Source organism: Sciurus carolinensis, chromosome 17 (assembly GCF_902686445.1).
Source record: "Sciurus carolinensis chromosome 17, mSciCar1.2, whole genome shotgun sequence".
NCBI classification, from domain to species: domain Eukaryota; kingdom Metazoa; phylum Chordata; class Mammalia; order Rodentia; family Sciuridae; genus Sciurus; species Sciurus carolinensis.
Window position 1 is genome coordinate 32,027,068 of NC_062229.1, and position 20,543 is coordinate 32,047,610.

General features: G+C 41.7%; 1 protein-coding gene across 4 annotated transcripts in view; it reads right to left on the reverse strand.

Moving 5' to 3' along the window:
- The window catches only part of LOC124968541 (translation initiation factor IF-2-like), a 38,759-nt gene that overhangs the window by 2,003 nt on the left and 16,213 nt on the right, over window positions 1-20,543 (reverse strand). Inside the window, exon 2 of one of the 4 annotated variants that reach the window (XR_007105754.1) lies at window positions 7,124-7,199. The exons of the other annotated variants lie outside the window; for them this stretch is intronic. The gene's annotated coding sequence lies outside the window, so the exon portion shown is untranslated. The remainder of the gene's footprint in view (window positions 1-7,123; window positions 7,200-20,543) is intronic. 4 annotated transcript variants of the gene reach the window in all.

Genomic DNA, 20,543 nt, shown 5'->3' on the forward strand with positions numbered 1-20,543 from the left:
CAGATCTCTTTCATCCAGTGAATGGATAGACAAACCACAGTGCATCCATACCACAGAATAGTATTCTGCAATAAAAAGAATGAATTACTGACACAAGCAACAAACTGGATGGATCTCAAGTAGGTTTTGCTAAGTGAAAAAAGTCAGACCTCTCCTATGACTTTCTGAAAACTAGGGAAGGAGAACACATGGGTGAATTACTCTGAGTAGAATGGGGAAAGGTAGGGTTAACTACGAGCACAGCATGAGAAAGTATCTGAGGCTATGAAACAGCATATATCATAACTGTGGTGACAGATGTGCAGTTCAGGCAATTGTCAAAACCCCCCAAAAAAACTTTACACCACAAACACAAAATTTTGCCAGATTTCCCAGCACTTGTATCAGGGAAGAAATTATACATACACACATGCACACCCACACACACACATATACATATTTGTACATAGATACACTTGTGTCTATACATATTATACAGAGGGAGGAAATGAGAGGAAAGCATACCTTTTGTTAAGTAAGTAACAAAGATCTTGAAATCAAAATATCTGTGCCATACCATTCTGATGAATTGCGTTGGGATACTCTGAAATATGTTTTTTTAACACCTTCATTTTATTTATTTTCATGCGGTGCTGAGGATCAAACCCAGTGCCTCACACATACTGGGCATACCCTCTACTACTGAGCTACAATCCATCCCTTGAAATATGTTTTTAATATTTACTTTTGCAAGAGAGTATTTTCAGGCAATATAAATTACAGTTATAAAACTTTTGGAAAACCTTCCCTGGAGGAAAGTTCTACCCATCAGAGTCTAAACTTAGACAGTGACTCTCCTTGGAATTTAACCAACTTTTCAGCCTGGAGTAACTTATCTTTAGAGGATTTTTTTTTTGTTTGTTTGGTTGTTTTTCTTGGTGGTGGTTGTTTTTGTAGCTTTGTTTTTAATTTAATTCACAGCAGAGACCAAAAAAAGTAAACTATGGGACAATTATTAATGTTATTGCCCCTGTTTGATAAATAGACACAAAAGATAAGCAAACAAAGCAAAACAAACCAAAACCAACATTAGCTGAGAGTCATATGATCTCAGCAACAGAACTGGAAAGTGACCACAGGCTTGTGGTCTCAAATTGTGGTATGTTTAATCCTTCCTTCACTTGTCTAAGACATACCCTACTAAAACTTTTCAAAGCTGTTCAATTTAATCTTTAACAATCTTGTTTACATGGCATGTCCTAAAAATATTTACACAGCCCATAACTCAATAATTAAATGAGAACAATCATATGAAGGGGAAACCCAACAACAGGCTGAGAAATAAATCTTATTTTGGGAATGAGGTCTCTTGATACCAAAGAGAAGGGTTGAGGCAGTGGAAGTAGGAAGGTGTCAAATTCCCTGTTCCTTACTAAATAACTACTTGTCAGTCAGGCTCCTAAATAAACAAATTCTCCAACATTTGGATACTGTATTTGTTTGTGTCCTGGTTTAAAAGAAGAGGAAAAGAATCACTTGCCACATATCCATATTGGGTTCTTCTATGTAGAAAGGCTGAGTAGCAAAATGAACAACCAGATTGACATTAAAGTCAACTGAGTTCAAATTCCAGCTTTGCCATTTATTGCCTATGATGGAAGAAAAGTCCTTAATTTCTGTACATTTAAGTTTCTCTCTCTCTCTCTCTCTCTCTCTCTCTCTCTCTCTCTCTCTCTCTCTCTATCTGTTTTTTGTTTGGTTTTGGTTTTTGAGATGAGTTCTTGCTATGTTGCCCAGGCTAATGTCAAATTCATGCACTCAAGTGATCTTCCCCACTCAGTTTCCCAAGTACCTGGGACCACAGGTCCATGCCACAGTGCCCAGCTTTTGCAGTTAATCTGTAAAAACTATCATCAAGTTCCTGTGAGGTATAAATGATAATGTATATAATAGGTTGATATCTTGAAGGATTCATTACCCACCTCCCCAAAAATAAATTATTAAAATACCAGGAGAAAAAGATGAGTTTATTTTAGTACCCTGAAGTACTAAAGTCCTTTCAACATTGAATTCACTTTGAACCAAATAATGAACCAAGTATTTATGTGTCTACACTGCTTAGGAAAAATATTGAAAGATCCATACCAAATATTGAAGGATAGGTTAACCTCAAAACAGTATAATTAATCGGAATAGGAGGAGTGAGCATTTTCACTTTCTATTTTGTTCATTTCTGTATATTTTGAATATTTATAATGAGAATTACTATTTTTATACAACCAACATGTAGCTGGGTTCCAAGGGTAGGCAATGTGTCCTTCCTGCCTCAATCTCAGAACAGGAACTAAATCAGGAATTTCAGAAATTTAAACAAATCTTCTAACTAAAACAAACTCTTTCATGTCATAGTGAGAAATTGATATTTTACTCTGGAATCTAGGTTTCTAGAGTCCAGATTTTCTATGGAGAGCAAAGGGCATGGTTTGCACTGCATAGTGCCCACTATTCCACTTCTCTCACATGCGGGGCAAGAGCTCTGCCACTGAGCTACATCCCCAGCCCTAATACTGGCATTAAACGTGTCTTTGCTCCCCCAAGCAGCCCCACCACTGCCCTCTGGGTTGCTATCTTAATCCTCCAGGCCAACTCGACTCCAGGCTTGTTTGGCTCAGCCTTCTCCACCCAGTCCAGGGACTTTGGCCATCTCTGCCTCTCCTTTCCTGAAGCAGTACTTTCTCTGCTCCACCTCTCCAATCTTGCATTTCTACCTTTATCACCTAACTCTGTCCTGTGCAGGGGAGGCAATCATCGTAAGGGAAGTACAAGGAAGATTTTGCACTTAGCAAACAAAAAAAATCCTCTGAGCTGTCTTGTTAGGAAAAAGGGAGGTTATTGTAAACAATCGTTTTTTTCTGTCGCCAATTTTTAAAGGGTCACACTTGTAATTTAAGAAAATTAAAGCTAAAAGAACAAAGACTTTTTCACTGACCTTTTCCTAACTATGGAAATTTATTTTCAACACATAAACTAAGGATTTTTATCTTTAACAGGGTTTCTGGGTGCTAGGCTACTCTAAGAATAGATGAAGGAAATTCAAGTCACTGAGGCATTATCAAAGAATCAAGCTTGCCTTTTTTAAAAAATACATTTTTAGTTGTAGTTGAACACAATACTATTTATTTATTTATTTATTTATTTAATGTGGTGCCAAGAATTGAACCCAGTGCCTCACATGCCAGGCAAGCACTCTACCACTGAGCCATGACCTTAGTCCCTCAAGTTTGCCTTTTTTTGTTGTTTTTGTTTTTGTTTTTTTTGGGTGCTGGGGATCAAACCCAGGGCCTTGTGCTTGCAAGGCAAGCACTCTACTGACTGAGCTATCTCCCCAGCCCCTCAAGTTTGCCTTTTTATCGTTGTTTTGCAGTACTGGGGATTGAGCCCAGGATTGCTCTACCATTGAACCACATCCTCAGTCCTTTTTATTTTTCATTTTGAGACAGGATCTTGCTAAGTTGCCCAGGCTAGACCTGAACCTGCAATCCTCTTGCCTCACCTCCCTTACAGATGGGATTACAAGCATGTGCCACTGTGACAGCCAGGCTTGACTTTTCTGCCCAGGAAGTAAAGGACAAGTGGTTGACATTTGGGGTAGAGGGCGTTCAGGGATGGGCATAGCTGCTCTTTACAGACCTTCAGAGAATGAGTATGTGTGCCCTCCTTCTATCAGGATAACACTGCCCTTGACAGTTCCCCTGGCAGCCAGAGGAAGAGTGTCAGGTCACCCTGTCCTTATACTGGGCAATTGGGGCATTTAGTCTCAGCCAAAAGCTCCATCTGCCCCACCTCCAGGCCAAGTGGCGCCTCAGCATTCCTTCCCCTGAAGAGAGCTCTTAACCCAGATCTCTCTGCACACACCAGTTCAGCAGCTCCCACAAAGTCACACCCAAAGAAAGGTAGTTCCAGATTCAACTTCCTGAGAAATCAAGACACCAGCATCGATAGACATCTTTACTTGTGGAACTTTCCATCTGCCGGCACTCTCAACCTCCCATTCTCTATACTTCAAGCATGGTAGAATTCTTATATCCTGTCTTGATCATGAGATACTTTCAAGATGGTAGATTTTAATCCACATATATAAACACTCGTGGAATATTCTTTAAAAATGTATTTTATTTATTCTACACTTTGAAGTTCACATTTCATTTCAGAAACATCTTGCAAAAGTCATATTCAGCAAACTGCCATTTCTAATGGTACAAAAAGTGTGTGATTCCAGTATTCTCCCTTTCCTCCATTTGACAGGGTTTTATTCAGAGTACACTGACCTACTACTGGTTTGAATGATCTTTGAGAGAAAAAGACAGTCTCCCTTGTATCTTTACCTATTAGGTGTGAAAGAATTGCCTGTTTTCCCAGGGCCATGGGATGGATGCCATAGCTCAGCATAGCTCAGCAGTGTGGGATGACTGTGAAAATACTGACATTTAACAATAGGCCCCAGCCACCAACTCTGACAACTCAGCAACTGGCCCAACCCAGACAGGTTATGGATGCAGTCCAAAGAAATTGTCCCCAACTGGTTTTCAGATAAAGATGTTTTGTTGTGGGGCAACTCCTCTGGACTTCACCCAGACAGTTGGACGACTGTACTGACGGATTGTGGCTTACTGACAACCACCAGAGAGTATCGCTCATGTGCCAGGAGATGTTGTCCTCTGTAACCTGCCCTTTTGCCTATTCATGAAACCTACCCACCCCCACTCCTAGGGTGGAGGACATAAGCTGTCAAAGGACACTGCTGTTAGGGTGATGCCTGGGTACAAGCTCACAGACATCAGTGTCAACCAGGCCTGGTAGCAAATGCCTGTAATCCCAGTGATTTGGGAGACTGAAGCAGGGAGGATCACAAATTTGAGGGCTGCCTTAGCAACTTAGCAAGACCCTGTCTCAAAATAAAAATTGAAAAGGGCTGGGGATCTAGCTTAGTGGTAAAGTGTCCCTGGGTTCCATCCCCAGTACCAAAACAAACAAAGAAACAAACGAACATCAATGAACTACTCTCCTAGTCTCCACTATTTTTCCTGAGGTGACTTGACTTTGAGGTAGAACTTATCTATTTCTCAAGTGTTCTTTCTGCCTCCATCACCCATTTTCTAATACTCCCATACATCAGTCAGGGTTGATCAGGAAAACATAACCCATACCAGGTATAGGGCACTGGTTACATAGATGTTGGAAAAACCAAAAACCCAGCAGGGAATGATGAAGCAATCTAGAGATCAGCAAGAGCAGGGAGCTGCTACCACCCTGCAGCCAGGAGGAGGAAGTAGCAGTAGGGTGTCAGTAGGGCCCAGGAACAGGACAGGAACCACAGAGGTGGTGCTGCCATAATGGAAGACACTATATACTTCCTACCTTGGATGCTCTTCTGCTGCTTCCTGCTTGCAGTCCACCCCCCACCCCCAACCCCACCCCCGTTAGCAAGGGAACCTGGGGAATGAACTTGAGGATTCAGTGCCTGCAATACTAAGAGTGGACAGTGGAGCTGGAAACAAACTGGTAAATGATCAGTACACTCTGAGAATGTCATTGCTGCAACAAATAAGAATCAAAGTCCTCTACAATAGACTGTATTCTGATCTGGCTACCCTACATAGTGCAAATTTCACAAAGCAGAGGCTGGGGATGTAGCTCAGTGGTAGAGAACTTGCCTGGCATGCTTGAGGCCCTGAATTCTACTGCCAGTACTGGGGAAAAAATTCGCAGAACAAAGGAGTCAGACACTATCACCAAGGTGGAACCAGTGACTACCCAGCTCATTGATGACTTTCAGCTCATTTCAGGAAATGTTAGCAGTTGCAGAGGGAGGGAGGAAAGAATCTGGGAAAACAGGGGTGTTTTTAGCAGAGGTTAGATAAGATCTGATTTGCATTTTTACCAGAGAAATCTGGCTGTAGTTTAGAGCAGAACTTCCAAACTTTAATGTGCATACTGTTCTTCAGGGGATCTTGTTAAAATATAGACAATTTAATAGGTCTAGAGTGAGGCCCCAGAATCTGCATTTTTTTTTTTTTTTTTTTTTTACCAGAGATTGAACCCAGGGGCACTTAACCACTGAGCCACATCCCCAGCTCACCCCCACCCGTTTTTTTTGAGACAGAGTCTCACTAAGTTGCTTAGGGCCTTGCTGAGTTGCTGAGGTTGGCTTTGAACTTGAAATCCTCCTACTTTACTCTCCTGAGCCCCTGGGATCACATGCATGTGATCCTGCACCCAGCTAGAATGTTAATGCTGCTGGTCCATGGGCCAAGTTCAAAGCAAGAACTTAGGAAGACTCTTTTTTTTTAAGTATTTTTTCTAGTTGTCAATGGACCTTTATGTAATTAATTTATATGCGGTGCTGAGAATTTAACCCAGTGTCTCACACATGCTAGGCAAGTGCTGTACCACTGAGTCACACAACCCCAGCCCAGGAAGATTCTTAAGTTTGTGTAAATGCTGAAGGGGAAAATCCTGGAGGGAGAGGCTATTGATCCACCATGAAATAAAAAAAGAGGGAAGATTTCTGAGAATGGGGGAAGATAAGAATTATAGGCACTGATGACTCAGTGATTAGCCTTGGGGTGGAAGGAGATAGATCCTCTGTGAAAACAGTAGGAAACAGTGAAGTTATATGCAGAAACAAGAGATTTGGGGTTCAATAACTTTGCAAAATTCTTTTGATTATCATTAAACAGATTTAAGTTCACATAGATTTCTTAACTGCAGTTTCTTTCAGAACATTTAACATACTAACATGCATTGTGAATCAAAGTTTTCCAATCATCATTAACCACAGAACCCCTTTTCATGGATCACTGATGGGTTTGTGTTCTAGAAAACATATCCTGGGCAACACTGACTAATCTAATATGTGCTTGGACTCTTATTAAATGGAGAAAATTGTTCATCTGACTATAGTTACTTCATACAGATATTGTAAAGATCAGTTTCAAAAATATATGCAGTATGTCACAGATAAATTCTCAGTGTAGAGATTCAATTAGGTAAAGCTGGCTCCATCAACTCTATGGTCCAGATGGTTATCTGAAGCAGTAGAGCAGACTGTCATCCAGGGACCTCTAGGGTAGCATTTGATTACCTTTATGAATCTACCAAAGCTCTCAGTCTTGCAGGCTCAGAAACCATCTCCTCAACATTCCGGAAGTAGGCATCTCCTAGAAACAAGTGCATATGAACCAGTATCTCAAGATAGAAGCATAAACTAAAATGTATTAATTTGAAACAATAAGTGCTATGTCAGATACATGGGTTATTATAACCTTATTCATTCATTCAAGAGTATTTATTGATTGTCAATTATAGGATGGTCTATTGTATGGGTCATGGAATAGATGTAAGACCCAGGCAGTGCTAATCATTGTCCTCCCAGGGAAGTGATACACAGACCTCTTTCTTCTGGCATTGTTAAGCTGAGAGCATGTGACTGACTCTTGGACTGCTAGGGGGATACAAGGTGCCTTGGGCAGTAAGATAGAATAAGAGGAATATACAAAGAAAAACAGAGACAACCTGGGTCAAGAACAGTATGGGAAGAGAGAGTCTTATTGACAGTGAATCTCATTCCAATTTGTGAGTCCCTGGATTCTTTGGCTATTCCTCTCACTCTCTAACCCAGAACTATTCCCACTTATCTGAAATGATAAATTCTCTTTCTGTCTAATCTGGTTTTAGTTGGGTTTCTGTCACCTGTAAGAGACAGGGTCCTGACCTACATACCTGCCATGCAATTTAGCTGGATCAGGACAAATGTGGAGTCTTTTAGAGCAGCCTGTATTCCCTCGTGATTCGTGAACAGAGAAGATGAAAGAGACAACCTAGGCAGGAAGATTTTTAACACTAATGTCTGCCAAATCTGAGAAGAGGTTCTAAAGAAGAGCATTTTCCTTGCTGTGGTTTGACAAAGCACCATGTTGCCCCTTCCCAAACCAGAAAGACAAAATTGTGACAGTCTTTTGAAGTTTGATTGGAGAATTAATCAGTACCAAGCTGTTTCCCCAGATTCTGCCCACAGTTGGGTTTACTGTGGGCTCGGCAGCAGCCTAGCCACCTGCCCCTAGGACCAGTCAGCCTGATAAAGGAGTCATTTCACTAACTCTTGCCCACAGTTGTGTGTCAGCGTAGATGTCACTCAATTCTGGTTGCAGTGACCCAGTGAGTTCTAGTCTCACCAATAGGATCCCATCCTCATCTTCCCCCAGATGCTGGCTGCCAGCACTATGTCCATATCATACAGTCCCCAGTGACAAATGTCTCCTGTGAACTTCATCTAGTACCTTAGTTGGGTACCCCTAGAAGCAGATGCTGAGACAATGACTCAAGGGCAAGTAGATCATTTAGGAGACAAAGAAAACCAGCAGGAGGGAAAGTGAGATAAGATAGGAAAGGCAGCCAAATAAAGGAGACATGGGCATTTTCAGGCCAGGTTCCAGGGGTACAACTGGAGCTCAATTATAATGGGAAACTGGGGAGCTAGAGGGGACTCATGCTCAGGTATTCCACCCAAGGGATGAGGCTCTTTGGTGTTCATACGCTAATTTCCATTAATGGTTGGTTGAAGGATGGGGAAGGGGCACAATAATTCCTGGACACTTGCAGCTTGAGCAAAGTGAATCTCTGGGGCCACAGAACAGGACTTAGGCAGAGTTGCAGATGCCAGCAGTCGGAAGTGGGGAAGGTATAGTGCCATCAGTGTTATTCAGCCTCTGGATTCTATCTTTGACACCAAGGGTTTCCTGCTCAGGGGAGAATATGACTCAGACTCATGACCACTTTCTCCTATAAACTCCCACCCCCTATCCCTTCCCTGACCTGGGATCCAACGAATGGGCAGTGAGGATCTGACCTGAGCTAGACCAACTGCCCTGGCAGCAGCTTCTGGGATGCCATGGAAGGTGAGATTCCATGACGGTGTTACTTCCAGACAAGAAGTAACCCTTAATGGAGGGACCAAGGAGAAAGGTAGAAAGGTGGCATTTCCCATAACAAGTTGTGAATCAAAAAGAAATGCTTCTAAAATAGCATTAATAATAACAATAACAATGACTTCTCATCAACCACGCAAGAGGAGAGACTAAATCATTTATTCTGTTTGTAGAAGATGGGATTACAAAATTTGTGTCAAGTGAGGAGGCAACCAAAAATAGACATAAAATATAGGAAAATCTACTATAGCTTGATGAGTATTTATTTTTTTTTAAAAAAGTATATCCTCATCTTTCTTAATGAGACAGTGGCTGGATGAGATAGTTCCAGCAGCAGCTGCAAGTTTGTCCACAGTCCTCGCCCTCTCCTCACGTTCAGGCAATTTTTTCTAGGTCTTATTCATTGGGTCAGGTCTTTCTCCCTTAGAGTCTGTACTCTGAGCCTCCATTGTCCCTCCCTCAATAAGAGCATCACAGGAGCGACCCACTCATCAGATTTGTTTATACAGTTGGTATATGTCTGGACCCTTGAGAGTGACAGGAATTCAAGGTGCTCCTTAGGGGAAAATGCTGGAAAATTCGAATTCCCAGTGCAGATCAAAGGGAAGGTGTGTCACCTAACCACTCTTCCAGAAGCACTGCATACCCAGCTTGTGCCTGCTTAGACGCAGTGATCAGTGGTCACTGTTGGTACTCTGCATGTAAGTTTGGAGTTGCTATGAGTGCTGTGGCTGATGACTTTACCTGTGGACTTCTCCTATGACCTTTGAGCACTTAGCATGTGACTAAAGAACTGAACTTTACATTTTATTTCCCTTCAGTTCATTTAAATTTAAATGGCTACATGTAGTAGCTAGTGGATACCATATTGGACAACACTTCAGAGTTTCCCTCTCATGGATCAGGCCAAAGTTAGACTTTACCTGAGACCACAACCTTGCTCATCTCTGTCCCTTTTTCCTATCCTGTTTTATTCCCTCCTGTACTGGTTTCTCCTGAAAGCACAACCTCAAGAAATCATGTGCACCCTCATCCCTGTCTCTGGTTCAGCAACTAAAGAACCCACCCAAGACACTGATATAATTCTTTTTGTGGTACTGGGGATTGAACCCAAGTCCTCATGAATGCTTAGGCAAGTGCTCTACCAGTGAGCTATCCCTTGCCTTTAAAAAAAAAAAAAAAAAAAAAAAAAAAAAAAAAAAGTTTTATTTTGAGATAGGGACTCACAAAATTGCCCAGGCTGGCCCCAAATTTGTGATCCTCCTGCCTCAGCCTCCCCAGTAGCCAGGGAGCTTAAACTATGAATCAAAAGTGCACATATAAATTCAATAGCACTCAGAATTTTTTTAGCATAACCTTTAAAAGAATCCTGAGTTCATCTAGCTGACGCAAGGAAATTTATTATCCTGCAGCTGGAAGCCCAAGGACAGGACAGCTCCAGGGTTGGATAATTCCATGGTTCAATGACATTTTCAAGGACCAAGTTCCTTCTCATCCTGCTGCTTCGTCACACTGGTAGACAGGCTTCATTAGGTAATATTTAAACTTAGCAATTTTTTAGCCAGGCATGGTGGCGCAGGCCTGTAAATCCTAGCTTCTTGGGAGTTTGAGGCAGGAGGATCACGTGTTCAAGGCCAGCCTGGGAAAGTTTGCAAGATCCTGTCTCGAAATTTTAAGAAAAATAAAATTATAAGGACTGGGGATATAACTCAGTGATGGAATGTCCCTGGGTTCAATTCCCAGCACTGAAATAAATAAGTAAATAAATAAACAAACAAACAGTAATTTTTTTTTTAATTTTTAGGGGAAGTGCTGTGACTGGATGTGGTAGTGCATGCTGCTGACCCCAGCTACTGGGGAAGCTGAGGCAGGAAGATCAAAGTTCCAGGTCAGAGTGGGCAATTTAGTGAGGTCTAGTCTCAACAAAGAAGGGGAGGGGTGTGTTGTAGCTCAGTGGTAGAGGATTTTCCTAACATGTGCAAGACTCAATCCTAGTACAAGAAGGAGGAGAAGGAGGAGGGGGATAAGGAGAGGGACGGGGAGGAGAAGCACTTTAGATTCAATTCCAGTTTGGCGGGGATGGCTTCCCCATCATGGCTACAAGATGCCTGACTGCCCCTAGGGCCAGCCTTCACATCTGGTTGCAGTTATGTCTAGAAGAAGAAAAGACCATCTTTTCCTGTGAGTCTTTATTAGGAGCAAGACAATCTTTCCTGGAATCCCCCTGCAGATTTCGGTTTTATTGGTCAGAATGACATCACACGGCCATGTCTACACCAATCTATGCAAAGGGAAATGGGAAAACCACGACTGCTAGAGAGCAGTGGGGACCTGCCTGCTGGGCCTGTGGCCAGCCTTTGCTGCAGGTGGCTGGCGAAGAAGGGTGGATACCCGAACACAGCATAGGTCTGTGAACAGGATAGGGAGTTGGATAAACAGTATCAATTACAGGTTTCTTTAAGACAGCTTCTGCTACTGCATGTTCTCAGAAAACCTTCTAGAGGGTTAGTTATTATGCAGGTTCTAAGACGAAAGGCGCTGTCTGATACATGTACGACCTTAAAAGATATTTGTTGGAAAGACTTCTTACACCCTCTGATGGTTTTTCTACCCATTAATCACTAACTTAAGCTGAAAACTAAAGATTCCCTGTCAATACCTTCATTTCCAGTCTCACTGCAGAAGGATGCTGTATGTGACCGCATTGCCACACATACACCTCTTTGCTCTAACACTCTCAGTGATGTTAAGATGACAAGAGTGCCTATCAGTCCTACATAGCATGCATTATTAATATGGCTTTCAGCTTCACTGGCTGAACCACCTTTCCTGTTACAGCACTTCATGAAAAATAAATGAGCATGATAATGGTTTCCTCTTTGTGGAGTAAAATGTCAAAAAGCCATAGAAGAAGATGTGAGCATGATATTTGTGGGAAGTGACATCTGGGACCATCTTTTTAATGCAATAAAAGATCTCAGGGGTGATTTTAGCATCTGGAAAGCAGCTGGCACCAGTAGAAAAGACTAGTATTTTGTGTTCTGGACTCTAAATGGAGCTTGATAGAATGCTCACTCCTCTATTAACTAACATCAGCCATCAGGGCAGAAAGCCTGGGAAGCTGCAGACATTATGCCAAGTGAGGAACTTGTTGCTAGAGAAACCAAACAGTGATCAGTTAGTTTATTGCTAAAGAATAATTTGACTCTTTTTGTAAATTGCCTGTTTAACTTTCCTGGATGTTTAAATTTTTTTTCAAATAAATAATGTTTCAAATTTTATATGTTCAAAATAAAATGTTTGATGGTGTAAGCATCTTTGCTTGTGTTCCTGTATTAGTTTCTCACAATTCCTTGTCACTCCTTCACTTCTGCTCCCTGGATCACCTCCCTAATATATTACTTGTACCACTAAAACAGGGGGCATACAAGGAACAAAGATTCCTCAAACTATCATTAGAAAATTTGCAAAGGAAGTATGAGTATAGTATACATACAGCACAGTTGACATCTATTTTGAGGGTTAGCGTGATTAAAGGTACACAAGAAACTGATAATACAATTTACCACTGGGGAAAGGAACTAGCAGTGCAGGGGGTGGGGAGTTACTTTTCACCATGACCTTTTGTAATTTGAATGTTTTGGCCTAGTTAAAAAATAATTACCTCTTTTTAAATTATTATTATTATATGGTATTGGGGAATGAGCTAAGAGACACTTTACTACTGAGTTACATCCCCAGTCTTTTTTATATTTTGTCCTTCACATAGTTACTGAGGCTGGCCCCAAACTTATGATCCTGCTGGCCTTAAACTTGCTATTCTCCTGCTTCAATCTCCCAAGTTGCTGGGATTACAGGCATGTGCCACTCTGCCTGGTATTTTGAAATCAAGTACCCAGTTTGAATCATCCCAGTAAGGAATTAGCCTTATGCCTACATTTGGAGGAGGGAATTCAATACCAGTTGTTCCTCATCTCTGGAATTCCTGCTTAGTAAGGAAAACACATCATGTAAGGACCTAATGAAATTTGTGGGCAGAGTAACAAAGGAGAGTAGACTCATACACAAAGCTCTATGGTTCTAATCAGTGGTAGGGGAAAGTCTATTTCATGGTCCAGAGGTGATGAAGGCAATAGGCTTCCATCCTGGTTTCTACTGCCCAGTCTCACTACTCTCAGGTTTAGGTCTCAGAGGAGTGACCAAGAAGATGGGGGGCTGAAATTAGTAGAAAAACGAGATGATTCTTTACCTCAGCATGTATGCTACAAGTGGTTGGTTCCCAAAGGTTGGCAGGACACACACATCTCTGGGGGTACATGAGGTGATTTTAGATGGTTCCTAGTCTTTCCTAAGTATGATCTGCCTTTCATGGTGACCCTTTTCATCCACTACCCTTTGGGGAAAAGGGTTTTCCAGGTCTGGACAGGGATGGGAGAAACATGCTTGCCAGACTGCTCACAGTAATGGCTCCTTCTGGCGATGGGGTCCTGGGGAGAGAAGACTGAATCCAGTATCTTAATCGGGGTCTGAGAGGAGAGGTGACCTCCCCATTCCAAGGTCCATTAGATGTGTGAGGCTGGAGCTGATGGAGGGGGAAGACATCATGTTTCCTATTTCCCCTAGTTATAATGCTGAAAGTGATGCTGCAGTTGAATACACAGATACATTATCCAGGAGGATGGGTGGAGACAATTATCGAAGGTAATTCTCTATGATATGCCACTCAGCCATCCATTTAAATGCGTTGAACATTGGTTGAATACATTCCCTAAATTATTTTTAGATACCTCCCCTCTTTCTACCAAGCTACCAGAAGGCTCAGGGCTACTATGCTGGCATTCTTGCATTTTCTATCTGGATCACCCACACTGCCTACATAACTATCTCCATTCCAGGTTTTCTCCTTATTTCAGACTTATGTTTCTGTTAAAACGTGCTGATTCTCTCCAACCCTGGCCTCAGGCCAGCTGTTGGCCATTTTCAAGCATATTCTCTCTGCAGTACTGAACGGAGGACAGCAACAGAAATCATCAGACAGAGGTAGTAAGAGCTGACATTAAGAGATGAATGGTCATCCATTGGAAAGAACTCACAAGGAAGTTAAAGGTCACCCAAAAAATACACTCAACCAGGCTTCAGATGACATAGCTGAGCGTGCTGGATTAGATTCAAAGAGAACGGAGGTGACTAGAAATGAGCTGGTAATAGCAACATAAAGTTTGAAGGTAATAGAAATGCTTTTGCATTTGGTATCTCTGTGCCATACATTCTAATGGAAAATACTTGGCATGGGAGCAATTTCATGTGAGAAAACATCTTGGGTTTTGGATCATCACAACCTAAGTGATGATTAGCCCAGACTATTAATCCTGAGATAAAGAGAAAGTGACTGGAATTCTACACATGAGACTACATGTGGGTCATTTGGATTCTGGTCTGGGTAAAAGGACTGAGATGGGATAATAGAAGAAGGTATGCAGATTCCCTTTTCTGGGTCCTCTTCCCCACATGCTGGTTTGGCTACTAACACGCCTGAGAAATTGCCCTTGTCCAAACAGGGACCTCTTCACTCAGGAAGATCATTTCTAGCTCTCATCACCTGCAGAGCTAATGACTGAGTGACTGAATCTCTCCCTCCACCCCACCGAAGCTAGTCTCTAGCTGAGACCACATCCTTGCTTAACTCTGCTACTTGCTCCACCCTGCTTCCCTAGAAGTTTCATATAGGGACCACTCCCTACCAAATCACTGGCACCAGAATCCCTGTCTGACTCTGGATAAGGCTTCTGGTTATATATTATTTAAGGAGAGATGAAGGAGCTGAATGATTTAGTCTAAGGGGAAAAAAAGGATTTGAGTTTATATGATAAGTAGCTTCCTTCAAATACTTAAAAAAAAAATTAGGACAAACTGGGTAGATGGGTAGAAATTAGACCAAGGAAGAATTTGGCTTAGTATCAGAAAGAACTTTCTAATAATCAAAACTTCACACCATAGGTATAGTCTTTGCAAAGTAATTAGCAGTCAGTCACTGGAATTATTCACCCAGAATCTAGGAGACTCTTGTGATTCTCTGGACCAAAATCAACACTCTAGTTGTTATTATTCTAAGTGGCCAGAAGATGGCACCAGCAGAGACTCCCCAACCAGTGATTAGAAAATTCTAGTTGTTTTCACAGATTGATTCAGACCTTCAGCTGTTATAAAAGGTGTAGTGTCTACCCAATATTAATCTTTATAGATTTATGGCCACAAATTTTTGAAAGTAAAAACATTTTACCGAAGTCATATTTTTTACTACTGTAAAATTAAAAGGAACCTCGGAAGTAGAAAGAAGTGAATTTACTGTGTATGTGAAGTTCATCCTGAATTAGAGTAAAAAATTTTTTAATATGTTGATTACATAGGTTTCCAGGTTCCAACTAATGTGTACTCTGTCTTCCAATGGAGGGAGTCTGTGTTTAAAATAGCCTCAACAGTGCATCTGTATGACAGGTCTTAGCCTATGCTCGTTTAAGGTTCTCACAGGAAAAAAATTATCCATACTGGTAGACTTCTTTATGAACCAACTTCAAAGCCTACATAAGATGTCCCAGCACTGAGAGGCTGAGGAACAACTCTATTGGGAACCCCAATGTATCTGTGATTTCATGAAAAAGAATAATTTATATCAGAGCTCTGTTTGCAACCATCAGGCCAATTAATCCTACCAAGCCTCACTGCCCAGTCATGTTTGGCCCCAATCTGTGGTAGCCAATTGCCATGATGGCCACCCAACAATTCTTTTCTCCTGATATTTATTCTCTTTTAATGTTCTTGCCATACTGGTCTATGTGACTAATAGAATATATAGAAGAAATGACATATGTTCACCAAGACTAGGTAATCTCTTGGATCATCCATGCTAGAGGAGACCAGTTGCCATATTTTGAAGATGCTCAAGCAGCCCTATGTAGAGGTCAATGTGGTGAAGAACTGATGACATCCCTGTCAACATCCCTCAGTGACTTGCCAGCCACGTATGTGAGCCATCTTGGAAACAGATCCTCTAGCCCCAGTCAAGCCTTCAGATGACCACAGTTGAATGGATATAACTCAACATGACTACCACTATATTGAGTCATACATAACTGCCATGACTGCCCCTAATTAACATTTGCTGGCTTTTTCCACATAGTTTCCCAACAAATCATAAATAGATAAATCCATTAGAGCCATATGTGGGGGCTTTACAAATTGGACCCTGGTTTCAGGAATGTACCTGATGCTCCAATATCATCTTAAGATAAACCAGATACATTCCAGCCAGGATGAGTTCACTTTCATCCTAACCCATAAATATGCCCTTCTTTCTCACCCAAATTGCAGGGATTCTGCTGGCCTTGCTGCCACCCTGGATCACACTCTTCCATCACTAAGTCCAGTGATGCACTCTGATAAATTGCACACTGCAATGCTATCCTTGTCTGCTTTTCTCTTTTTGACCTCAAGGCACATTCAGGCCGGTTCTCATACACTTGGAACAACTGAGTTCCTCTGGAACAACAGCTCTGGGCAATAATATTTTAACTGTAGTCTCATGAGAGATCCAGGTCTGAACCACCAGTGTTGCTGATTTCCTTCCCCTCAGTAGCTATACAATAATGTTTATCATTTTAAGCTACTAAATTTTAAGGTAATTTGTTATGCAGCAATATGTAACTAAGACAACACCCCAAATACCAGCCTCCTTGGCCTTATCTGCTCTCTTCTCACATTCCTGTCTACACTCTGGTTGCTGTCCTCCTTTCAGGGTTTTTTGCTCTGGCTCTTCTTTCTGCTTAGAATCCTCTTTGCTCATATATTCCAGGGTTGAGTCCCTGATTTTGTTCAAGTCTTTGCTCAAACATTACATTTTCAGTGGTACCTTCCCTGACCACTCCATTTAAAATTGCAATACTTCCTCCCTTTTTGACACTTTGGTGTCCATTTCCCACTCTACTTTTTTTCTTCCTCTTTTTGTAGCCCTTATAACTTTTTATCATCTCATATAATCTATTTATTTATGCTTATTTTCTTTCTTTCTCTCTTACTAGAATGACTATTCCATCTACGAGGGGGAGAATCTTTGTGTTTTGTTTGCTGATATAATTCAAACATTTCTTAGGATGATTCTAGACATAGCTTTTCTCCAAGGGTTCCCCTCTACCTGAATGGGACTGTTTTCCAGAATCTGAGGCCAGACGATCCCTCAAGCCCATATAACCTGGAGATGATAAGGTTGCTGAGGATACAGTTGAATATGAAAAACAATACCCTGCATCTGAGGCAGATGAGGTGGATGTGGGTTGACTGACCACTTCCCAGGTGTGTGATCTTGGGCAAGTCATCCCCTCTCAAACTGAATTGAGATTCAGTTTTATTGCTATAAGATGAAATTAGTAGTGTTTGTCTCTTCTACCTTGCAGAAGTATGGCAGGAAGCATGACCTTTTAACTTAAATCCTTATACCTCAATGACCTAGGGAAAAGGCCCTTGTTAACTTATGATGGCCTAATGTCTACCTCCAGGTTTACCAGTTGGACTTTGTGATAAAATACCAGTATGGGGGAGGACAAGCAAGAGATCCAGCAAGTCACTAAATGAGATGGGGATTACAGTGTTCCAGACACAGGGAACTGTATCCACAAAGGTGGAGGAGGGGCAAGCATGCCTGATCAGGGACTACTGATATGGGAAACTCAGGGTTGGAGAAGATCAACCACTTCCCAGGAAGTCCCTATTAGACCCTCTGTGGACTCCAGGACTTCTGATTCCTACACTAATACTTTCTTCATCACTCTATGTTCTCCAAGAGTGATAAATGTAATCATTTTCATAATATGGTTACATTTTCAGGCTCAGTTCCTTGGCTCACTAGATACTCCATGGACCATCACACTCCTGGTTAAGCAGCATGTATTGCATCTGCATCCAGTTTTCAAGCATCCAATCAGAACAGGAGGCAATCCCAGGTTATTGTCCCAACTCGGCCAGTCACCTGAATTCTTGCCTCTTCCATAGTTCTCAGACCACCATTTCCTTTTATGTAATGGTAGGAGTTTATGTCCTGATGAATCTTTGCTTTCATACCTTCTTGGCTTTGTCTCAGGTTTACTACTGTGTAATTTCAGGCTAGGCCCCAGGGGCATTTCTGAACTATAATTGTATGCTTTAAGTGGGGTTAGAAGTACACGCAGGGATAGTCTGTGGCTTTGAATCTGCAGTTTAACTGCTAATAATATTAATGATGATAGTTGGTAATTAACAATTTGAATGAATATAATAAAATTTTATTGATTAAAATGATAACAGTAGGCATCATTTATTGCATGCTTGTTATTTCCCAGTCACTATCTTAAATTAAGGGTAAGGAAATTGATCACATGCAGTCAGCAATGGAGCAAAATTTCAAATCCAGGCAGAATGACTCAAGAGTCCATTCTTTTATTTAATCACAGATTCCTCATATTCTCCCCTCCTCCACAACTCTCGTTTTTCTTTAGTTATTGTTCCCAACTCTTTACTTCCTCGACACACTAGACAGATCTTCATAATAAGCCAGCACAAACCACTTCCTTTGTTGTTGATGAACCTTTATTTTATTTATTTATATGCAGTGCTGAGAATCAAACTCAGTGCCTCCACACATGCTAGCCAAAAGCTCTACCACAGATCTACAACCCCAACCCTCCCACCCCCAATTTTTAATGTGCGTTATCCAAATCTCTTGGCTGTCTCCAACTCCATCTGCAGCTCTCATTGACTATGGCCCAGGAGTGTATCCAACAAAATGGGAGGAACCTCCACTCTAAAGGAAGTCCATGCCCTCAGGTGGGTGGGGAAGGACTTTCCTGCTCTGGCTCCACTTCACATCTTCTGTCTGATTTCTTTTTTGGTGTGTGTGTGTGTGATTTCTTTTTTGGTGCTGAGGATTGAACCCAGGGCCTTAGTGCATGTGAGGCAAGCACTCTACCAACTGAGTTATACTCCCAGCCCTCCTGTCTGACTGCTCACGCTTCCTCCCTTTAAATCTTCCCTTGCACCAAGCTGAGGCAGTTCTGGAGAGATTTTGCTAATGATAGTCTCCTCACCTGGAATAAGCCTGCATCTTTTCCAGCTATTCACCTCAGCTCATATCCTACATTTTTCAGGACTTTTTTTTTTTTTAACCAGGCAAGTTCTTAGTAACAGAAGCTGACGCTTTAAAGACCTTATTGGAATGATATGGGAAAACTCACAGAATTTACAGAATCTGAACAGGAGAGGACGCAGGGTGGTTGAGAGGAGTCCAAAGAGCAGGAGTGAATGGGACAGGATATGTGGAGGTTGAGGGGCCTGAGGTAAGTGGGAAGCCTTTTATAGCCAGAATATACCTATTTCCCAGATGAGAACAATGATATCAAGTTTCTGAGAGAATTTGACCAATCACAGTTCAAGGTTGGCACTGCATCAGGTTCCTCTAGACTTCCACTGTGGTCACATGTGCTTCTGGAAGACACCTCTATCATTGACTCTCCTTTGGTGATTCTTTTCCTCTCTTATTTTCTTGTTAAGAGCCATTATGAAAAACACTGACATTCCCTCTACTAACCTGCCATTTGGGAAAGAATTTGGATAGGGATTTGGGACATTGTGATGGGTGGTCTCAACAAACGATGTCCCTACCTGCTTAGCTGGTCATTTATTCATTCATTCATTCGAAGAATAGATAGAACCACATATCAGGCACTGCTGAGAAGGACACAGCAGTGAACCAAAGAGATCAAGTCCTTGCCCTGCTTGAGTTCAAATTCTAGCAAGGGATCGTACAGATAAGCAGATGATCAGGCAACAAACAAGTTGCTCAACCTGTTGAGTCTCCATTTCTAGTCTCTTTCTTGGAGGCAGGAGGTCTTCATCAGTTATCAGCACTTTTTCAGACCTGCCATTCTAGAATTATAGGAATGAAGATGAAACAATTTTCTACATCTCATTCAAGGCAAAGGGGTATTCAAAATGTTCCAAGACATAATGCATGGTGATAGTGGGTTTTTTTTTTTTTTAAGTTCATTTGTTTTGTTCTGGTAGTGGAGATTGACCTGGGGTGCTTAACACTGAGCCACAGCCCCACTCCTTTTTATTTTTTATTTTGAGATAGGGTCTCGCTAAGTTGCTTAAGGCCTCACTAAATTGCTGAGGCTGGCTTTGGACCTATGTTCCTCCTGCCTCAGCCTCCTGAGTCACTAGGATTAAAGGTACTTGCCACCGCTCCCAGCTTAGTGATAGTGTTTGGAATGAGTTTGGAATCTGAATGGAGAGAGAGAGAAAGAAAGAGAATGTAATTAAAATTTCACAAAATTGATTCAATGCTGTATCCCCAGCCCTAGAACAATGACTGACATATCACAAACCCTTACTAAATACCATCTGTTCAGTGGATAAACGGTGTGGGAAAGGGGAAAGGGACTTAATGGGAGGGTCTGAAGAGTCGAGGGAGAATTCCCTAGGGTGACTCTAGGTCCTCTTGTGGACCTCTTTTCCTCTCCCTTGTCTTGGGAATACTCCTGCTCCTTCTGC